The sequence below is a fragment of the Amblyomma mixtum genome, chromosome 5, assembly GCF_055824585.1.
Source record: "Amblyomma mixtum isolate Tamu chromosome 5, ASM5582458v1, whole genome shotgun sequence".
In the NCBI taxonomy this organism is placed as follows: domain Eukaryota; kingdom Metazoa; phylum Arthropoda; class Arachnida; order Ixodida; family Ixodidae; genus Amblyomma; species Amblyomma mixtum.
The window spans coordinates 188,876,594-188,892,124 of record NC_143016.1 but is presented as its reverse complement, the minus strand read 5'-3'; the positions used below and the strand labels follow the sequence as shown (position 1 = coordinate 188,892,124).

At 56.8% G+C, this 15,531-nt stretch overlaps 1 protein-coding gene and 1 pseudogene across 1 annotated transcript in view; both read left to right on the top strand.

Moving 5' to 3' along the window:
- Positions 1–15,531, top strand: part of LOC149345182 (tachykinin-like peptides receptor 86C) — a 264,961-nt gene that overhangs the window by 142,471 nt on the left and 106,959 nt on the right. The gene's annotated exons all lie outside the window — the stretch shown is intronic.
- On the top strand, positions 11,743–14,718 carry LOC149345184 (uncharacterized; annotated as a pseudogene).

The window sequence follows — 15,531 nt, the reverse complement described above, 5'->3', positions numbered from 1 at the left end:
GCCGCTCACGCTGCTGGCGAGTCAAGTGAACGTACTATCGGGTACAAAAGTGGTATTGTCACGTTGTAGTGACGGCAGTCCAGCGGTCAGGAAGACACCAGAAATACTTGCAAACGAAGCTCTTTATTTGGGCTGACTTGCGCCCTCAAAAGAACTGAATCACTCGGCGGCGGCGTAAGCAACAGGCGTGCTCGGCGGTCGTCGAACTACGAATGTCCGCCGCTCGCGGCATCGCTCAATTTAAAGCCGGCAAGGAAACTTCCAGATAACAGGTCAAGATCATCTACGGTAATCTGGAAAAACCTAGATGCAGCCTTTCATGGCTGCGAACAATCGAGATTAGTCTGGTCGCTTCTCGCGCCATGAACAAAAGTGATAACGACCCTTTCCTGCTGCCTTGAGCGTGAACGAACACACACTGCAATGATACGTGGCATTACCCCCCTTCCAAAGAAGCATCGTCTCGATGCTTTAAAATGAAAATAAACACGGACAATGAAAACTTCCAGTCATTTAGCGTTCATAATATGGCTTCAGGCGTACGACATGTACGACTTCCGGGCGTCTGAGGCGTCGCTGAGATGCTGTCGTGCCGTCGGGGATGACTTCGTAGTCGAGGTCACCGATGCGACGGAGAACCTTGTACGGGCCAAAGTAGCGTCGCAGCAACTTTTCACTCAATCCACGGCGGCGAACTGGCGTCCATATCCAAACACGATCACCTGGCTTGTAATGCGTGTCTCGTCGGCGCAGATTGTAGCGTCGGGCGTCGGTGTGCTGCTGGTCTTGAATGTGAAGCCGCGCAAGTCTTCGGGCTTCCTCGGCGCGATGAAGGTAGGCGGCGACGTCGAGGTTGTCTTCGTCAGAAACGTGCGGCAGCATTGCGTCGAGTGTTGTCGTGGGCTTCCTGCCGTATATCAGCTGGAATGGGGTAAACCTGGTTGTCTCCTGGACGGCAGTATTGTACGCGAAGATCACGTAGGGCACAATCGAGTCCCACGTCTTGTGTTCGGCGTCGATGTACATGGAGAGCATGTCTGCGATGGTCTTGTTCAGACGCTCTGTGAGTCCGTTGGTTTGTGGATGATAGGCAGTTGTCCTCCGATGGCTTGTCTGGCTGTAGTTTAAAATGGCTTGCGTCAGCTCCGCTGTAAATGCCGTCCCTCTGTCTGTGATGAGCACTTCAGGGGCGCCGTGTCGCAGGAGAATTTGCTCGACAAAAAATTTTGCGACTTCTGTTGCGGTACCATTAGGCAACGCTTTTGCTTCGGCGTATCGGGTCATGTAGTCGGTGGCCACAATGATAAACTTGTTACCTGATGATGAAGTCGGAAACGGGCCGAGGAGGTCCATTCCTATTTGCTGAAAGGGCTTAGCTGCAGGTGGTATGGGGTTCAGGAGTCCGGCTGGTCTAGTCGGAGGCGTTTTGCGTCGTTGACACTCACGGCACGTTTTCACGTAATGCGAAACGTCGGTAGCTAGCCGCGGCCAATAGTACTTCTCCTGAATGCGGTGCAACGTGCGAGCAATCCCGAGATGCCCTGCAGTCGGCTCATCATGACATGCCTGCATAATTTCTTGCCTAAGATTCTTGGGCACGACAAGAAGATGTACTGTCCTGTTGGGCGCGAAGTTCTTCTTCAGGAGGACATTATTGTGAAGGACGAAGGACGTCTGGACATCTGGTGGAGGTGCTGGGTAGCCTCCCATGTTCCGGACACCCCCTACAAGTCGAGACGCCAGCCCTTTGAGTCATCTACCGCAGGACCTGAGTCCAGTCCACCGCGCAAGCCGACGCCTGCAAGGGGACGCACCTGAGTTCGGGACCCTGCCGGAGCCTACCCGGAAGCGAAAGCAAGTACCAACGTCCATCATGACCTTGCCCCAGACGACCACTCCAATCATTCTGCAGCAGCCCCGGGTGCCACCAACCTTCGACGCTTCGCCTGGCGCCGACCCCGAGGAATGGCTGGAGCAGTTCGACCGTGTGGCTGTCTTCAACAACTGGGACGACGCCATGAAATTTAGGTACGTCTTCTTCGCCCTGGAGGGACCAGCAAGAGTCTGGTTCGAGAATGAGGAAGCCAGCCTTGCCAACTGGGAAACCTTCAAGGAACAGCTTCTGAAGACCTTCACAAACGTCGTGCGAAAGGAGAGAGCCCAGCAGCTGCTACAGTCTCGCATGCAACACCCAAACGAGACCGTTGCAGTGTATACTGAGGAGATGAAGCGTCTCTTCCGGCGTGCCGACATGAACATGAAGGAAGAAGAGAAGGTGAAGTTGCTTATGCGAGGAGTTAAAGAGCAACTATTTGCCGGCCTCGTTCGCAACCCACCGAAAACCGTCGCTGAATTCGTAGAAGAGGCATCCACAATGGAGAAAACTCTCGACGCCCGAGCCCGCCAGTATGACCGCCAGCAGCGCTTTTTGTCAGCAAGCTGCATGGACACCGCTAACAATGATAACCTGCGGGAGGTTATACGTGAAGTTGTGCGAGAGGAGCTCCGACGGTTGCTGCCAACGGGAACGCAGCCGCAACTTTCATCGCTCACTGACGTCATCCGGGACGAGGTTCAACAGGCCTTGGGTGTGACGCCGACACCCACGCAGCCTATGCAGCCCCCAGCCATGACTTACGCCGCAGCTGTGCGCCGTCCTGCACCTCGACGACGGGACCCAAGCCCCTATCGCCCTCAGCCAGCTGCGTTGGACCGCCGCCCACTCGCCCCAACCCGCCCGTCCTACGAGCGACGCGCGCAGCCGAGGAAATGCGACGAGTGGAGAACTCCCGACCAGCGCCGCCCACTATGCTTCCACTGTGGCGAAGCCGGTCACGTCCTCCGGCACTGCCCATACAGAAGACTGGGCATCCGAGGGTTCTCTTACGACGCTCCACGACCCCGACCCGGCCAGCGACCAGCCGAAATCGAGGAGTTCTTACGTCGGGAAGAATACTCATCGCCGAGCCGCCTATCACGTTCCCCGTCGCCATCGTCCCCGCGCTTTGTTTCTCCTAGCCGAGGTTACGCCGTGCGTGGACGCTCCCCCAGCCCACGAAGGTTAAACTAAATAAAGCAGCCTCTGGAGGTGAGGTTGCTTCTAAGCGCAATGACAAAGATCCTCCATCGACGAGTACTCAAGACCATGCCTCAACTACGACGACAACACCGACGACGACAACACCGACGACGACAACACCGACGACGACAACGCCGACGACGACGACACCGACGACGACGCGGCCAGACTTGAAGCTTTTACCGCTGCCCAGTGAAGTAACGTCGCAGTACGCCCACCGCAGCCTCACTACTCGACGAAGCCGAGATCGGACACCGAAGACAACGTACAATACCAGAACGCGAACAAGTGACCTTGAAGTTACGGTCGACGGTCACGCGGTTACTGCCTTGGTGGACACGGGAGCTGACTACTCTGTCATGAGTGGCCCACTCGCTGTCCGACTCAGGAAGGTAACAACAATTTGGGATGGCCCGCTGATCCGCACCGCAGGTGGTAACCTGATTACGCCGTCAGGACGCTGCACCGCGAGAGTTACTGTAAATTGGAGAACCTACGCGACAACCTTCCTGATCCTACAGCAATGCTCGCGAGACGTGATTTTAGGAATGGACTTCCTGAATGAACATCGGGCGATCATCGACCTTCGATCCAAGTCGATCAAGCTTTCCACGGACAAAGCCATATCTGCAGCGACGACAGCGACTCATCACGTTGCCTTAAACGTCCTCGATGAAGCATTGAGCGTGCCGCCCCGATCAAGTGTTCTCGTCGGCATAGGTACTGGAGACATCGAAAATGCCGAAGGTGTTATCGAGGGGAACACCCAGTTACTCCTGGATCGAAGATTGGGCGTCGCGAGGGGAGTCGCCGAAATCCGAAATGGCCGAGCCCAGGTGTTGCTAACCAACTTCACCGAAGAATACCCAGCACCTCCACCAGATGTCACGTTGTAGTGACGGCAGTCCAGCGGTCAGGAAGACACCAGAAATACTTGCAAACGAAGCTCTTTATTTGGGCTGACTTGCGCCCTCAAAAGAACTGAATCACTCGGCGGCGGCGTAAGCAACAGGCGTGCTCGGCGGTCGTCGAACTACGAATGTCCGCCGCTCGCGGCATCGCTCAATTTAAAGCCGGCAAGGAAACTTCCAGATAACAGGTCAAGATCATCTACGGTAATCTGGAAAAACCTAGATGCAGCCTTTCATGGCTGCGAACAATCGAGATTAGTCTGGTCGCTTCTCGCGCCATGAAAAAAAGTGATAACGACCCTTTCCTGCTGCCTTGAGCGTGAACGAACACACACTGCAATGATACGTGGCAGTATACTCCACGCGGCGGGAGCCGGAGCAACGAAAAAACTGCGTTGCAACGCCGTCTACAGGCGGCATCTGGGATCGAGACAGCCAATGCGTGACCTTTATTATCAGCAGGCGTGGCGCTTGGCTCGTTTCAATGTTCCGTGCTTTAGCTCGCCAAAATGCCGCAGTTTTCAGTTGCTCCGGCTCCCGCCGCTTGCAGTATACCAATTCTGTCCCCGATAGTACGTGGCTCAGCGTTCCGGCTTGGGATGCACGCACCGTGATCCGCTAATGCCGAGCCGGCGCTTCGGCGACCGGAGAATACCGCAAGCTATCGCGCGGTCGCCGCCACGGAGGAAGAGGGCGGGGGGTACACGCAGTGGCGAACGGCGGCGGCTATGCGTTTCGGCATGAGCCAACGGGAGAAATGGCACCAGGAGCGTGCTCAGCTAGAGGCGCTGCGCCGGCTGTGGAGCAGGTTACGAGGCACAAAGGCGACGCCGCGAACCGCCGGAATGGGCGCCAAAGAGCTGCGCTCTAAAAGAGGTGGCAGCGAAATACGTCAGCAGAGTAAGCAGTGCTCGGCTAGTTGCGTCACATAGGCATTAAAGAAGCGTGACAGATTAAGTCCAGGTACGCGAGTGGGCGCTTTCGTCAATCTCTTCTACTGGATACCGATTCTGCACGCAGACGTCGCCGGCGTACTTTTTCCTTCGAGACTGACGAAGGAAAGTAGCAGGCTCTCAAGGAGCGTCTTCGTTTTTTCGCACGCACGCCGCGCCGGTCTCGGCACCAGAAGCGCGTCGTGGTGACGCTCGCATGCAGTTTGGCATGGACCGGCACGCGCTAGCAGGGGTCTCTTAACTTCGCTCACGATAGTACCACACGGAAGCAATGACGAAGAGGGCAGGGCGCCAAAGCTGTGTTTTCCGTTCGTAATCTGTTCGACCAGACCGAGAAGGAAGTGTCGGTCCGTGTGCGGCGTTGTGCGATACGCAGATTACCCATGGGCGATTTATTGAGAACCCTTCGAGTGGAAAATAAGCTCAAATGAATCAGTACTGCTGGCTTCCGGCTACTGGTTCACCACCTCTGCGAGGGAACAGAGCCACCAGACTTCTTCGCAAGAACCTCTGCCGGAATGTGGCCGCCGCCCTCCAATACTGTCACACCAGAGAGCAGCTTGCCGAGCTCCTCGTCGTTGCGCACGGCAAGCTGGACGTGACGGGGCGTGATCCTAGTCTTGTTGTCTCCAGCACTTCCGCCGTGAGGTACTCCAGCACCGCGGCCATGTAGACGGGGGCCCCCACGCGCAGTTCCCCTTGCGCAGCCCTCCGGTATTGTCACACCGGTAGCAGCTTGCCGAGCTCCTCGTCGTTGCGCACGGCAAGCTGGACGTGACGGGGCGTGATCCTAGTCTTGTTGTTCTCTCCAGCACTCCCGCCGTGAGGTACTCTAGCACCGCGGCCATGTAGACGGGGGCCCCCACGCGCAGGTCCCCTTGCGCAGCCCTCCGGTATTGTCACACCGGCCATCAGCTTGCCGAGCTCCTCGTCGTTGCGCACGGCAAGCTGGACGTGACGGGGCGTGATCCTAGTCTTGTTGTTGTCTCCAGCACTTCCGCCGTGAGGTACTCCAGCACCGCGGCCATGTAGACGGGGGCCCCCACGCGCAGTTCCCCTTGCGCAGCCCTCCGGTATTGTCACACCAGAGAGCAGCTTGCCGAGCTCCTCGTCGTTGCGCACGGCAAGCTGCACGTGACGGGGCGTGATCCTAGTCTTGTTGTCTCCAGCACTTCCGCCGTGAGGTACTCCAGCACCGCGGCCATGTAGACGGGGGCCCCCACGCGCAGTTACCCTTGCGCAACCCTGCGGTATTGTAACACCGGCCAGCAGCTTGCCGAGCTCCTCGTCGTTGCGCACGGCAAGCTGGACGTGACGGGGCATGATCCTAGTCTTGTTGTTGTCTCCAGCACTTCCGCCGTGAGGTACTCTAGCACCGCGGCCATGTAGACGGGGGCCCCCACGCGCAGGTCCCCTTGCGCAGCCCTCCGGTATTGTCACACCGGCCATCAGCTTGCCGAGCTCCTCGTCGTTGCGCACGGCAAGCTGGACGTGACGGGGCGTGATCCTAGTCTTGTTGTTGTCTCCAGCACTTCCGCCGTGAGGTACTCCAGCACCGCGGCCATGTAGACGGGGGCCCCCACGCGCAGTTCCCCTTGCGCAGCCCTCCGGTATTGTCACACCAGAGAGCAGCTTGCCGAGCTCCTCGTCGTTGCGCACGGCAAGCTGCACGTGACGGGGCGTGATCCTAGTCTTGTTGTCTCCAGCACTTCCGCCGTGAGGTACTCCAGCACCGCGGCCATGTAGACGGGGGCCCCCACGCGCAGTTACCCTTGCGCAACCCTGCGGTATTGTAACACCGGCCAGCAGCTTGCCGAGCTCCTCCTCGTTGCGCACGGCAAGCTGGACGTGACGGGGCATGATCCTAGTCTTGTTGTTGTCTCCAGCACTTCCGCCGTGTGGTACTCTAGCACCGCGGCCATGTAGACGGGGGCCCCCACGCGCCGTTCCCCTTGCGCAGCCCTCCGGTATTGTCACACCGGCTAGCAGCTTGCCGAGCTCCTCGTCGTTGCGCACGGCAAGCTGGACGTGACGGGGCGTGATCTTAGTCTTGTTGTTGTCTCCAGCACTTCCACCGTGAGGTACTCCAGCACCGCGGCCATGTAGACGGGGGCCCCCACGCGCAGTTCCCCTTGCGCAGCCCTCCGGTATTGTCACACCGGTCAGCAGCTTGTCGAGCTCCTCGTCGGTGCGCACGGCAAGCTGGACGTGACGGGGCGGGATCCTAGTCTTGTTGTCTCCAGCACTTCCGCCGCGAGGTACTCCAGCACCGTGGTCATGTAGACTGGGGCCCCCACGCGCAGTTCCCCTTGCGCAGCCCTCCGGTATTGTCACACCGGCCAGCAGCTTGCCGAGCTCCTCGTCGTTGCGCATGGCAAGCTGGACGTGACGGGGCGTGATCCTAGTCTTGTTGTCTCCAGCACTTCCGCCGTGAGGTACTCCAGCACCGCGGCCATTGAGACGGGGGCCCCCACGCGCAATTCCCCTTGCGCAGCCCTCCGGTATTGTGACACCGGTCAGCAGCTTGCCGAGCTCCTCGTCGTTTCGCACGGCAAGCTGGACGTGACGGGGCGCAGTCCGAGTCTTGGTGAGGTACTTCAGCACTTCTGCCGTGAGGTACTTCAGCACCGCAGCCATGTGAGGGGGCTCCCAGGCGCAGTTCCCCTTGCGCAGCAGCCGGTGGATGCGCCCAACCGGGAACTGCAAACCCGCTGAGCGTGATTTGGCTTTCGGTGCCTTGGACGTCTTGGCCCCGGCTAGCCATGGGAAGTCTGCGCAGTGGTATGGAAGAAAACAGTCAACGGAGCGCAGTGCAGCTGTACTAGAACCACGAAGCGCAGTATAAATTTAAGCACCAGCAAAGCATGTACATGTATCCCACACAGCTATATACGCCATTCTTAGCCGATGAGTTGCAGTCGAGGTGGTGTGGAAGTATTTCCACTCGTCCTCTCCTGTAGGATAAAAAAAATTAGCTGCGGTTCAACTACTGCTCAACATTGTTATAGAGCGAAAGCTACGGCGTATCGGGCAACTATAAGGGGCTTGGCGTCTGTAAAGCTGCGTGCGTTCCGGACCCTAGGCAGCGATCACGTGCTGCAGACCACCTTTGAAATCAACAAGCACAGCAAACCATGAGGGCAACACAGAATTACAGACTGAGACAATCAGGAAGGACACCAAACTAGCTACATCGAAACGAATCAGTTACGAAGATTGGACGGCCTCCATTTTCGACCTTAAAGAAAAGCTCACAAAATCCCTCGCCACCACAGAGGACCACCCAGCTATAGACAACCACCTCCTACATCTTTGGGAAGCCAGGCGTGGTCTTATAAAACGGTGCAAAAAAATAAAGCCACAATCGGAAACTCAGAATTCGAATAGCCAAGCTTACTATTCAAGCGGAACAATACGCATGGCACCTCGCTCGCACCAATTGGCTAACAAAGTGCGAATCCCTCAAACGCCGCCTAGACACCAAGGCTACGTGGAACCTTCTTCGATGCCTAATTGACCCTCTGAAAGTGAAGAGTGAACAAAACAGAAATTTGCATCGAGCCCTACACAGCTTTCAAGGCACGGATCACGAACTCATGGATGAACTCACACGTCGCTATATCTGCACCGCGAGAGAGCCGCAACTCTACAATAAGGAGTACCAGGGGGAATCGAACGAAGACCTAGATAGAGACTTCACTTCGGAGGAGGCACAGCCCCGGGACAAGACAAAATTACGCTCGGAGTTCTGGCCAATCTCGGCACAGAGCTTCTGCAGCAACTCACGGATTACATAAACAATGCTGGCGCACCGGCACCAATCCACAAGCACGGAAAACAGCCAAAGTACACTTTGTCTCCAAACTCGACAAAAAAAAAAAAATCAGCATCGAAAACCTGCGCCTCATATCCCTCACGTTGTGCGCAGGCAAACAGATCTGCGGCTGAAACCAAGTGTGGTGGCGCCAAATAACGGCAAGAGCGGTCAGCTCAAAAGAGCGTCTAATGCTGCAAGGGCTCCTCCAACAAGGCTCTAAAAGACTTCGCTTGTTTTAGCAGACCCCATTTGTTCCAGGGTGGCTCCGGCTGCCGCGGGGGGAGCTAGCGTCGGTAACGGGAGCGGTCGCATACCGCGTCGGCTCCGTGACAGATCGCAATCGATTGCGATACACCAACTTTTACCCCTGCAAGCCTGGTATCATCGTCTCCAGGAACCTCAGCGGCACCCGCCTACACCGCGTTTGTTAAGGTGGGGCCAATTTGTGACCACTTTTCGGTCATTTCAATCTTTCGTCTCGCCGCGGTGGTGCTAAGCCCAACGGCGCCGGGGCCTGCGATGGCCCCGGTCGGGGATCCCTCGGCTCTGGCGGCTCCAAATCAAGTCACCGGATACGACCCGCAGTCCTTGCAGATCGTAACAATGGATACCCATCAATCCGAGGATACAACTCAAGGCGAGGATCCTCTACCAACCGAGGACGATTACCTCCAAGGTATGGTCCGCGTCTGGCGCGGAAAGAAGAACGCGGCGGCGACATCGAGGGACGCTGGTGCTGGTGCCACCCAGCAACAGGTGCCGGCTAGCTCTGCGCATACGCAGGGCGGGAGTGCGCTGAACGCAGCCTCGAAGAGCTCCAAGCAACTCCGGTGGCGGCCGCAGAATACGCCGCGCATTGAAAAAGATGACATCGTCGTGGGGCTGAAACCAAGAAACACAGTCGACCTCAAGGCAACTTTTGGTCCTGGACAAGCCGGCGCTGCAGTCCGCAGCATCCTCGGGGACGACGCAAATGCTGGACTTGCGGTGTGGCCCGTTTGGGACCAAAACGTCCTTGTATGTGCACTGAAATCAGTCGACGCCGCGGAGAAGCTACTCCGGGATATTGTGCTGCCGGTAGGGGAACGCGAGCTACCGTTCCGGGGACACCCTAAACTCTCCGGTGCGTTCTGTCGAGGCGTTGTGACTGTTTCGCCAGACGAAACGTCTGAAAGCGTTAAACGAAAACTCAGTGCGGAACAAAATGTGGTGTCTGTGCGCAAGCTAGGGGGAACCCCGGTTGCGGTGATCACCTTCGCGGGGACCAAGGTGCCACGGACGGTGTTGTACAGCTACGAACGGCTCCCTGTTCGCCTGTACAATAAAACAGTGCCAGCATGCCACCGCTGTGGCACAGTGGGCCATCGGGCCGATGCGTGCCCGCGACCAAATCCGGGACGCTGCAAATGCTGCGGAGTCCAGGTTCCCAATGCCACTCCTGACGGCCCGGCAGAACATGACTGTGTTCCGAGTTGCCTCATCTGCGGAGGCGGCCACCCAACCGGAGCTCCTCCTGGCTGTGCCGGGCGGTTCCGGAAAACCATCAAACCGAGCTCCCCATCCGCATCCAAACCGAAGACAAAGGCGGGGCCCAAGCAGGCTCCTCCGCCCAAGGCCAAGAAAGCGCCAGCCGATCAGGAAACCAAGGCCAAACCCGGCACATCGAAACCTGTCAAGTCCGCGACCCAGGTGGTGCCCCCGGTCCTCAACGCCAGGGACTTCCCGCCCTTGGCACCCGTCCAACCACACGTGAGCAGTTGGAGTAGGGCAGTCTCTGGGCCCCCTACCCGTCCCTCCCCTACCCGTCCCTCCCCTACCGAAACCGCCCTACAGCAGCAGGTAGAGGAGCTCAGGCGCCAGAACCAAATTCTAGTGCGCAAAATTCAAGAATTAGAGGCCAAACAGGCAGGGTCATCCGAACCAATGCAAGAAGCTGATCCAGATGACGAGGATGACGGATCATCCGTAACATCTTGCCTCACTAGCGCCTCGCGGCAGAGCGGGGACACGGTACTTGGATCTGCTGGTCGCGTCGCCGGCCTAGAGGCACTGCAGCGCCAAACCGAGCAACTGGAGGAGCAAGTGCCGGCCCTCCCGAATCAAATCATGTCAGCAGTCCGCGAGTCCTTCAAGGACATGTTCAAGACAGCTTTAACGCAAGCACTTCCCGACCTTATGGCCCAGGTCACTGACTAGGTCCTTAAAGCCGTGCAGCCCTGGGTCCGCACCGAAATTAAGAACGCCACTAGCTGTTAATCCCCTCACCTCAAACGTAAGACAGCCTCCCGCCAGGCAGCGGAGGAACATGGTTCAGGCTCGGCAGCTGGTGGGTCGTTGCGGCCCCTCGCTGGGGTTGCGCTGGCTCCCGGCCAGAGTTAGTCCGCTCGCCCGTAAATAAATAGAACAAGATGGCTAGCAGATCTAATAGGAATGATAAAAACCTTGAAAAAATCCAGATCATCCAATGGAACTGCAGTGGTTTCAGAGCTTGGAAAAAACGGTCACACCTCCAGCTCTACCTGCAGTCCCTAGGTGACATGCCGGCACTCGTTGCCCTACAGGAGCCCGGCATAGACGCTAAATTATCAGGCTACAGCACCTTTCAGGGGGGCCCCTCTACGTGCATCCTAGTGAATAAGGCTTACACCGTGGTTCAGGTCGACTTCGACTTGAGTACCGAGCAAGAATATAAATGGTCCGGGTACTGCCTCTCAGACGCCGCGACCCGTCAATACATATCCTCAACATATACTGCCCTCCGCATAAGCCGCGCGTAACTTTTAATGAAATCTTCCTTCGCGCGATCAAAATGGCAGCCAAAGAGCCTCTAGTGATCGTTGGAGACTTCAATGCTCCCAGCCTTCATTGGGGCTACCACTTCAAACAGGCAAGAGGACGTAAGCTGGCGGAGCTCATCTCCACCCTCAGCCTCACGTTGCTCACGGACCCGGCGTATCCCACCCGAGTGGGGAATTCGGTAACCCGCGACACAGGTCCAGACCTTTCTCTCGTTAAAAATGCTAGAGCGGCTGCTTGAGAGAACTTCGGAGATTCTCTAGGCAGCGATCACCTCCTTCTCCGGATCACACTCATGGCGAAGGCAGCGCGCAAAAAATGGGGTCAGGCCAAGCTGACCGATTGGCACAAATTCCGAAATAACACTATCCCTCCCGTACTTATTTCCGGCGGCTACGCGGAGTGGGCTAACCACATATACAACATTCAGAAACAACACGTCACAACACTACAAACCACCGAAGAGATCCCCGCAGTGGACACCCACCTCCTGCATTTGTGGGAGGCGCGCCGGAGCTTAACTAAAGGGAGGAAAAAGCAGAAAACTAATCGCAAATTACGCGACCGCACAGCCAAACTGACAGAGCAGGCTGCAGCGTATACTGCCGAACTCTCAGATTCAAATTGGATAGCACGCTGCGACGCCGAAGCTCATCAGATGAGCTCGAAGGGGACGTGGCGTCTCTTTCGCAGTCTAATCGACCCCTCCCAAACGAGAGGGGAGACGCAAAAGCAGCTCCGGCATGCTCTGCAAGGGTATATATAAAGGTACGACGGCGCAACTTGCGGACACTCTGTGCGACAAATATCTGTCGTACGGAGGACCCGCCTGGGCCTGAGTACATGTTCTCTGGCAGGCCTAATGAAACACTTGATGCCACTTTTGAGTTGCACAACCTTAAGGCGGCCTTAGCAAAAATGCGCCGGGGTACGGCTCCGGGACGGGATCACATAACAGTGAACCTGTTGGCGAACATACCGGACCCAGCCTACCTCCATTTATTAGAATACATCAACCAGATCTGGGGCGGGCGTCCACTCCCTCCCGAGTGGAAAACGTCACTTGTGACGTTTATCCCTAAAACAGGTAAGGCCGTGAATACGGACAACCTGAGGCCCATATCACTGACCTCATGTGCGGGCGAGCTTATGGAGACGATGGTTCGGGATCGTCTCTCTCCATACCTGGAGAGTAAGGGCTTCTTTGCAGTCACCATGTTCGGGTTTCGCCCCCACATGTCTGCACAGGATGTCCTTCTCCAGCTGCACGGGGATGTAATACGACCCACAACTGTGCAACACAATGACAAAGCCATCCTCGCCCTTGATCTGAAAGGGGCTTTCGACAATGTTAAACACGGAAGCATCCTGGCCAACTTGAGTTCTACCGATTGTGGGGCTAGGGCCTACGCGTATGTACTAGATTTCTTGACTAATCGCCAGGCCTTTCTTCGGATTGAGGGCGAGGAATACGGCCCTTACATGATGGGAACACGAGGTACCCCTCAGGGAGCGATGTTATCACCGCTCCTGTTCACCATAGCTATGATGCGCCTGCCAAGCCAACTGGCCCGGGTGGAAGGCATTCAACACGCGTTCCATGCAGATGACATTACAATTTGGACCACTGAGGGGAGCCTTGAGGACATGGAGGCCCACCTTCAGCAGGCCGCTTCCATAGTCGATGCGTATGCTATTGACTGTGGGCTCCAATCTGCTCCAGCGAAATCAGAGCTTCTGCATTTTAGAGTGAACCCAAAGGATAGGACAGCAATTCACATCTCTCTGTCAGGAGGTCCTATTAGAGAGGTGGAGGAGCTCCGTATTCTGGGCCTTTTCATTCACCACAGACTCAGACCGGACTCCACCATTGTGAAACTCAAGAGAGTAGGCGAACAGGTAGGGCGCATGATCCGCCGCGTTTCCAACAAGCGTGGCGGTCTGCGGGGCAGGGACGCGCTTCGGCTCATCTATGCCTTCGTGACTAGCCGGATCCTCTACGCCGTGCCATATCTCCGCACTACTAAGCAAGACGAGGCGCGAATAGACGCCATCATTCGCAAGGCAACTAAGCGAGCCCTAGATCTCGCGGTGGCTACCTCTAATGCCAAACTCAAGGCATTGGGGGTGCTAAACTCCTACCAAGAGCTGCGGGAGGCCCACCTCGTGAACCAATACACGCGGCGCATGCAGACAGCCCCTGGGCGCCCCCCGCTAAACCGCTAACACATCCATCACGACTGCATACCAGAGGAGGCGGAGCGGATCCCATTACTGTGGCGCCATATGCTCTGGATCTCCCCGCCCCCCCCCCCCCGTAACATGGACACCGACATGCACGAAAACAGACGACAAGCGCGGGCTCGGGCTCTTGAGAGACAACACGGCTCCCGACCCGGTGTATATTATGTAGACGTAGCAGGGCCATCGCCCACGGGATTTTACACGGCCACTCTCGTTCACCAGGAAATGCACGTTGACGGACTCTCTTTTCGAGCCCCGAATTCAATGCGAGCCGAGGAAGTAGCGATAGCGCTGGCTGCCGCTCACGCCAATTCGAGAATCATCATTACGTTCTCCCGAAAAGCATGTGATCATTACTTGGCAGGGGAGATCTCCCCCTTAGCTGCTTGCATTCTAAGACGGACTGCCACTGATCCAACACCGAAAAGAACCATTTGGGCTCCTGGCCATCAGGGCTTACGAGGTAATGAGGCCGCTGACGCGGCTGCCCGAGCGCTTATTCATCGGGCTCCTCATCCCAGCTGTTCTGGCTCGGAGACTAACCAGCCGCTGCTGCGATTCAGGGAAATAATAACGCATTATAGCGATAACCACCGCCTTTTCCCGGCCCCTGCAAAGGGGCTGATTAAGACGGAGGAGCGAACTTTAAGGCGCCTGCAGACAGGTACTCTACTCTGTCCTGCAATCTTACACCATTACGATCCTAACACGGATGGCCGATGCCCGCACTGTGGGGAGACCTGTGATATCTTCCACATGGTGTGGCCATGTACTCAAAATCCCCCCCTCCCCCCTTCCCCTACCCCTTCCAGAGAGGCATGTGAGACTGCCCTCCTCAACTGCTCCTCGCTTGAGTCCCAAAGGGCTCTGGTGAAATGGGCGAGAGACGGGGCATTGTCATGCGGTGTCCCGGACTAGGAACGCCGACCGTGTAGCGGGGCCACTCTGTGGCTCCCAAACACTATTTCAGCAATTAAAAGTTTTCACCACCACCAGGCAAACTTATGGAAAAGGCAGTCCACACCCGTCTCTCCAACTACCTTGAAGACAACGAGATCCTGAACACACGACTTTTGGATTCAGGGTACACGCGTCCACCCATGATGTGCTTCTGTAACTCAAACGCGAAGTCATTGATCCCGCACGCAGATACAGTAAACGAGCGCTTCTAACCCTCGACCTCAAGGTGGTGGTGGTGGTGAAAAACTTTAATGAAAGAGAGCTTGAGGGTTAAAAAAATAAAAAAAAAAATAAATAACCCTGCTGCATGGTCGGTATCCTTAGTCCGGGACACCGCATGACGAGGCACCGTCTCGCGCCCGCTTGACCAGAGCCCTTTGGGACTCCAGTGTGGAGCAGTTGAGGAGGGCAGTCTCCCATGCCTCTCGGGTGTGCGTGGGGGAGGGGGGAAGGTGAGGATTCTGAGTACATGCCCACACCATGTGAAAGATATCGCAGATCTCTCCACAGTGCGGGCAGCGCCCATCTGTGTTCGGATCGAAGTGTTTTGCTATTGCAGGACAGAGAAGGGTTCCTGTCTGCAGGCGCCGCAGAGTTCGCTCCTTTGCCTTACTCAGCCCCTTGGCAGGTGCCGGGTAGAGACGGTGGCTGTCGCAATAATAAATTAGGATTTCGCGGAACCGCAGAAGCGGTTTATGAGCTTCTGAGCCATGAGAGCTAGGATGAGGAGACCGGTGTGTGAGCGCTCGGGCGGCCGCATCAGCGGCCTCA